The sequence below is a fragment of the Cnephaeus nilssonii genome (genome assembly GCF_951640355.1).
Source record: "Cnephaeus nilssonii genome assembly, chromosome: X".
Classification (NCBI taxonomy): Eukaryota; Metazoa; Chordata; class Mammalia; order Chiroptera; family Vespertilionidae; genus Cnephaeus; species Cnephaeus nilssonii.
The window spans coordinates 95,813,925-95,821,413 of record NC_137071.1 but is presented as its reverse complement, the minus strand read 5'-3'; positions in this window follow the sequence as shown (position 1 = coordinate 95,821,413).

Below are 7,489 nucleotides of genomic sequence, written 5' to 3'. Positions count from 1 at the left end.
CATCCCCAGTAGGAGGTGTGCAGGAGGCAGCTGATCGATGTTTCTCTCTCATCGATGTTTCTAACTCTCTATTCCACTCTCTTCCTCTCTGTAAAAAATAAATAAAATATATATTTTTTAAAAAAAATTGGCAACTGATCTAAATAGACACTTTTCGAAAGAAGACAGAAGGAAGTCCAAGAGACATATGAAAACCTGCTCTAAATCACTAATCATTAGAGAGATGCAAATCAAAACAACAATGCGGTACCATCTCACACCTGTCAGAATGGCCATTATCAACAAGTCAACAAATGACAAGTGCTGGCGAGGATGTGGAGAAAAAGGAACCCTCGTGCACTGCTGGTGGGAATGCAGACTGGTGCAGCCACTGTGGAGAACAGTATGGAGTTTCTTAAAAAACTAAAAATAGAACTCCCATTTGACCCAGGGATCCCACTTCTAGGAATATATCCCAAGAAACTGGAAACATCAATCAGAAAGGATATATGCACCCCTATGTTCATAGCAGCACAATTCACCATAGCTAAGATTTGGAAACAGCCTAAGTGCCCATCAGCAGATGAGTGGATTAAAAAACTGTGGTACATCTACACAATGGAATACTACGCTGCAGTAAAAAAGAAGGAGATCTTACCATTTGCAACAATATGGATGGAGATGGAGAACATTATGCTTAGTGAAATAAGCCAGGCAAAGAAAGATAAATATCACATGATCTCACTCATTTCTGGAATATAATGAACAACATAAACTGATGGGGGGAAAAATAGATCCAGAAACAGAGAAACATCAATCAGAACATCAAACCTCAGGGAAGAAATTGTGAGGTATCCAGAAACCCAAGAATGCCTGAGAACGCCTTTCTAGCCACGCTAGCAATCATCAGATGTACGGTAATTTTACCTGGGACAAGAGGGTAAGTATTTTGGTCTTATGCTCCTGACCCTTCATGGGTAAGACCCCTTACGTGGGCTGATCCCCTGACTAATGTAGTTACCAATAATACCAAACACCCTGGACATCCAGGAGGTCCATGGGTGGGGCAAGAAAGTATAAATACACAGGGGTCTCCACCCAGCTTCCCTTTTGTATGACACGAAATCAAAACAATGCCCCTTTGTGTGTACAATTAAAGAGAGGTTTCTGGCTTCTGTGGACACCAAAGAAAGGGTGTCACTACTATCACTACGTGCCCCCGGTAGAGGTGCAGAAAATGTAACTAAGACCTTGTCTATATAAAAAGAAATGGACAGCCAGTTTGAAAGGGAATTCCCATGGACTAGAACAAAGAATATCCTTACATGATATTATTCTACACTATCATTAAAATTTTTCCCAGATTTGGATCATCCCCAGTACTTATAATAGTTCCTCGCACCCTTAGGGATAAAAAAAAATCATCTGTTTGGTGCTTGGAGACAAACTTAACACATCTCTTGATACTTTAGAATTACTACAGCATAATATACAATTATCCCAAGCAAACGTACAAACTAATTATTTGAATGTCTGGCAGCAATTTAAAAAGGACATGTAAGGATTTAATCCTTTTCATTGTGTAGAGGGCCTCCTGGGAAGGCACCTGAGCATTCTATATTGGTCCTTCTTACCCTTTAGGCCAAGGGAGACCCTCTTCTCACAATTCAATTGCTTACAACTGTTGCATGAGCTCTCTGTTCATGTCGAGGTTGAAGTCTCGTGATGACTGGTGCCATGGATCTGTCTCTCACCCAGAGGGGCGAACTGAGCCCTCCCTGGAGAAGAAACCCGGGTTCCAAAAGATATGTGATCAGTGCTGGGGCCCCGCCAGCAGGCGAGGGGATCCCAAGGCAAGTGCTGGGCATGGAGGCCACGGGGGCCTAGGCTACCAAGGATACAAAACTGAACCTCACATCACCCTGCTTGGCCCCAGAGGATGGCTGGTTAGCCAGAGATGGGTAAGATTCCTCAAGGAAGGAACAACCTAAGACAGGTACAGTCGCAGAGGTGCCATCAGGAGAGAATTTGGGGATCAACAGAGGTGGGGCACAGACCCTCACCCCCCCCCAACATTGCAGGGGCCTGAATCCTAGCCCCTTCTGAGGGAAGTCTCTTGCCCCCATGGCTGCTTCGTGCTTCCCATGCCCAGCTCAGATCAGGTCCCAGGTGACCGACAGAGACTTGGCTGACAGCAGCTGCCCTCTCACTCCAACAAGAATTGTTTGAGTTGTCTTGTACCTATGGTGTGGGGAAGTGGGTTTAAGATATCTAAATCCAGCCTACCACCAGGAATGCTCAGGTCCTACTCAAGAAGGCAAATAATCCCTTCCACCAATATTTACAGGGTAAAATAAGATTGTTGTTAGAGTAATAAATTTGACAGTAAAATAGTAGTCAAGTTTTCAGGCAAATTTAAATTGGCTAGTTGAAACAAGCAAATATTCTAGAAAAATTAATTGTACTGGACAAAAAGGTGTTCCTAAAGTGTTAACTAAAATTTTTATTGGTACTTCATCTCATGATAAAATTGTGCACCATGTAATGAACCTAAAACAGTAATATTATAGTGCAAAAAATTAAAATTTAAAAGCCATCAAGACTACATTATAAAATTCTCAAAAGCCTCCTACCATTTAAATAAAAAAAGGAGGGGATAGTAGAGGAATATCATGTAAGGAAAAATATCCTGTAAGTAAATTACATCTAGAAAATTAATACTTTAGAAAATTAATTGTAAGGCTAAAAGCAAGACACCCATGAGAAACACACAAGGTGACAAAACAAGCCAGAGGAAAATCATTTGGGCAAAAAATGAAAAAGTATCCCCAGTCAAATTTATAGAAAATATTCCTTTATTAACTTTTGGTCGAGAATATATTTGTATATTTTCAGAAAACAACTCGGAGACCATGTGGATTCCAGCAACAGAGAGGAATCGACAGGACTACTCCAACCATGAAGACAGAAGAGAAGCAGTCCAGAGACGGAAGACGCTGATGTGGCCTTACTACACTAGCAGTTAGCAGCTGTGCATCACTGCAAGTTGACCAGGACCAAACCAGAGAGAGTCAGACCTGCATTACCACCATTTGTCCACCATCCAGAACTGTAATGTCAGTGCTAACATGTACACATAAGGAACTGTTGGACACTGAAATTTGGTCTCAAAAGAACTGTTGGCCCAGAAGGAAACTCACTACACACTGATTCATTTGCCTGTCACCATAACCATTATTGCTTGTCTCATTTTCAGTTCTTAATAAGTGTATTTCTAATAGTACATGATCTTACTCATATAGGGGAAATAATGAACAACAAAGACTGATGAACAAGAACAGACCCAGAAACAAGGAGGCATGGAACAGACTGTTGGGCCTCAGGAGGAGGGTAGAGAAGGGTGGGGGTAAAGGGGAGAGATCAACCAAAGGACTTGTGTGCAAGCATATGAGCATAACCAGCTGTTAAGGACAACAGGGGATGGGGATATGTGTGGGGAGGGGTGTGGGATAGGAATGGAGGGGTGAGGACAAATATGTGATACCTTAATCAATAAAGAAATTTTTTAAAAAATCTAAAGATAGTAAGGCAAAATGAGCTTTATACAGGGGTGGGGAAAAGTAGGCTTATAGTTGTTTGTATAGAAATAGACATGCAGGTTATGATTATTACAATAGCTTTATTAACTCAAAAGAATGTCACAATGTGACTGTACACTTAGAAGAAGACAAATAATGCAAAGAAATAATAAATAATCCTATATAATAAAAGGCTAACATGCAAATTGTCCCCATGGGCAGGAGTTTGACCGACAGGGAGTTAGATGTGTGCTGACCACCAGGGGGCGGCACAGAACATGGTGGGTGGCAGTTATGTAGTACTGACTGCAGGCAGCAGGCAGCAGTGGTGGCACTGCTGACCCCAATGGGCCCTGATGAGAGCGGGACCATGGGGGGATGGTTTAGCAGGTGAGCAGGCAGTGCCAGGCCAAGGTGGGTGCAAGCGGAGGCCCCAATAGCCCCACCAATCACCCCACAGATCAGCCCTGATCGCCGGCCAGGCCTAGGGACCCTACTGATTCATAAATTTCGTGCAGCAGGCCTCTAGTTAATAATACAAGAATAAATTCCACATACTCACAACTGTAAACCTACTTTTTCCCCACCCTGTAAGTCATTCAGAACTAAGGAAGGGGACATAAGACATTTTGCAGGGAGATGAAAAGAGTGAAAGTTTAGTAAACAAATATATATTGGGCCATCTTGAAACAATGGGACACAGAGAGAACTTCACTTAGGTCAAATGGGCCTTGCTAGGTTCCTCCTGTCTATTATACCTAGTTCATAATAAAATAGTCATATATGATGATAGCTCCCTTCCTGGAGCAAGTCCTTTGTCTAAATTATTTTGGGCAGTAAAGGGGAAGGTCAAAGGTTCTTCCTTAGCTTTCTGGGCCTTAATTGTTTTCAGCTCAAAATAATTTGCATGCCTGAGTGGCCACCTTGAGGCAACTGGTTCTGAACCCCTAAAACATATATATAAAACTTTCACTAATATGCCCATTATACAAATAAAGATAGTAAAACTCAGTGAGGTAAGTTTTGTTTAAATTTATATATCTGGAAATCGATGTAGGTGATACTTGAACCCCATTTTAAAAAATGTTTCAGCCATTCTAGTTTAGTAAAAGAAGACCTTCTTTGGGCAACCTGATACTTGTTTTCTCTATATATTACTCTACATGGTCTTTCCATGCAGATAATGTAGAAGAAGCAACAGGCATAGGCATAGAACAGTTAAAACCTCTAGAGGTGGTTCTTGCTCTCCTGATATCACAGTATTTTGAGGCATTTCTTTACACTTTGATAATGTTAGAGCTGATATCTTCCATTAGATAATTCTATAGACACTAGTGGCCCGGAACATAAAATTCGTGCATGGAGGAGGGGTGTTCCCTCAGCCCAGCCTGCACCCTCTCTAATCGGGGACCCCTTGGGGGATGTCCAACTGTCGGTTTAGGCCCGATGCCACACGGCAACCCAGTACTGATTTCCAGTCAGTCGAGCCTTCAGTCGTTTTGGATGTTACGGACACTGGGTTTTTATATATTAGGATGGTATTTTATTAAGTTGTAACCTTTCCTTTGTAAACAAATATGAAAACTTACAGCTAAAGCCTCATTAATAACAGTTGTTAGCTGGCATTTGGTATATGCTTAAAGGTTCCTGCTGTTTCCTGAGAAGTAAATATAATCCTATAGCACTTAATTTTCTTCTGAGCCTATCATCAAGCCTCAAAAAGCTTCTCAACTCATGGATAGTTAGGTCTTAACTACTTCCTTTGGTTTTCTTTTCAGTACCTTTATTTTATAAAAGTGAAATAGGAAATTTAGGGGGATATAGGCAGGTTTAGGAAATTTTAAAAAAATTAAAGATGTCTATGGAAAAAACACAGGGCTACAGACTGGGAGAAGTTACATTTCCATAAGACTAGGGAGAGGCAACAGTTAACATTTACATGAGATAAGGGAACTGGGAGTAACAAAAGGTCTAAATTTACAAAATAAAGAAGGATGAAAAAAGCCGAGAAGGAATAGGAGAACAATGAGGGAGGAGGGCCTCACATGTTCCATGTGAGGTTTGACCTTTGAGCTCAGGAATATTGACCAATCAGTGGGGATATCAGGACACAGAGACTTGCAGCCTTTATAGATGGTGGAAACAGAAACTCAGTGGGAATCTTTCCCCATTCCTACATGGGAGTCTGTGCTGTGGTACTCTTTCCCCCTCCCCACATGGGAGTCTGTACTTCTTTTCCAATAAATTTTCAACCTTTGCTATACCATCTTCCGTCAAAGAATCAGGGGAACCATCCTGCCCAGGGAAACACTGAGTGTTCCAGTCCAAAAATCCCATATCAAAAGCATTAATGCTTCCTTTAAAACTTTGCTGTTCAGCCCTAGCTGGTTTGGCTCAGTGGATAGAGCATTGGCCTGTGGACTGAAGGGTCCCAGGTTTGATTCCAGCTGAGGGCACATGCCCGGGTTGTAGGCTCGATCCCAAGTAGGGGGTGTGCAAGAGGCAGCCAATCAATGATTCTCTCTCATTATTGATGTTTCTATCTCTCTCTCCCTCCTTTTCCTTTTCTCTCTGAATTCAATAAAAAATATTAAAAAGAAAAAGAAAAAACAACTTTGCTGTTCAAAAGTAATACCACTCTTCTAACTGGGGGTGGGGAGGTATAATTGAATCACATTTTAAAAATATATTTTTATTGATTTCAGAGAGGAAGGGAGAGGGGGAGAGAGAGAGAGAGAGAGAGAGAGAGAGAGAGAGAGAGAGAGAGAGAGATCAATGATGAGAGAATCATTGATTGGCTGCCTCCTGTATGCCCCACATGTGCCCTGGCCAGGAATTTAACCATGACCTCCTGATTCATAGGTCAACCCTCAACCACTGAGCAATACAGGCTGGACTGAATCACATTTTTACACAAAATTAAGCATATCACCTAATCCATAACCCCCCTCCTTTTTAAAAAAAATATCAGGAATTCCAGACCAAAAAGAAAAAAGAAAAGAAAAGAAAAGAGAGAGAGAGAGAGAGAGAGAGAGAGAGAGAGAGAGAGAGAGAGAGATTTTCATGGTAATAAAGCAATTTAATGGCAGAGTTGGTAGTAGATGGCTTTACCCTCAAAAATCTTAGTGGTAGACAAAAGAAACTTAAAATTTGAATACACGAAGAGGTGTTATCTTGCAGGTGAGAGCTAAAGGAGACAGTTGGGCAGTAACAAATGATGATAGCATTTGTAGAATTAGTGGGAATTTTCCTCTACTTTTATTTAACTTTAACAAGTCAAAAAAATTTTAAATAATCTTATCTCTTGGGACTGAAGATATCTTGAGGGAATTTTCATTTAAATTCCTTTGGATATATACTCAGAAGTAGGATAGTTCTATTTTTTGAGGATCTTTCATATTGTTCTCTATAGTGGCTGTACCAATTCCTGCACTTCCATCTTTTATCGGGGGCTGGTAGAAGGTGGGGAACAAGAGAGTTGGAAAATTGAGAGTAAAAATGTTATTTGTACAGATGTATAAAAAATTAGATATTAAAGCAAAACACTTAAGATTCTTAAAGTTATATATGGAACTTCTGTGGTCAGCTTTGCCTATCTTTCCACCAAAGTGACCAAAATTCTACCATCCTGAAGCTGCTTTTGGGGGATATTGATTTTAAGCTGTTTATTAAAAAACAAAAGACTCAGAAAGAAACTTTGACATCCCCCCTTCTTCCTGCCCAAGAGACTCAAACAGAGAAACTTGCTTCAGAAAGGAGAATTTAGGATGTAGCCTTAGCTTAATTTGAATTAAGTATGGTAAAAAAGAGGCTTTCAGGCAGGTACCTGTTAACTAGATACCCCTATGTCCCATTGTTTCTGAGTTGCCTGGCAAGGAATTTCCTGCTATGTGGGTTCTACTCTTCCTCAACTACCTTTAAATTGCCCATTC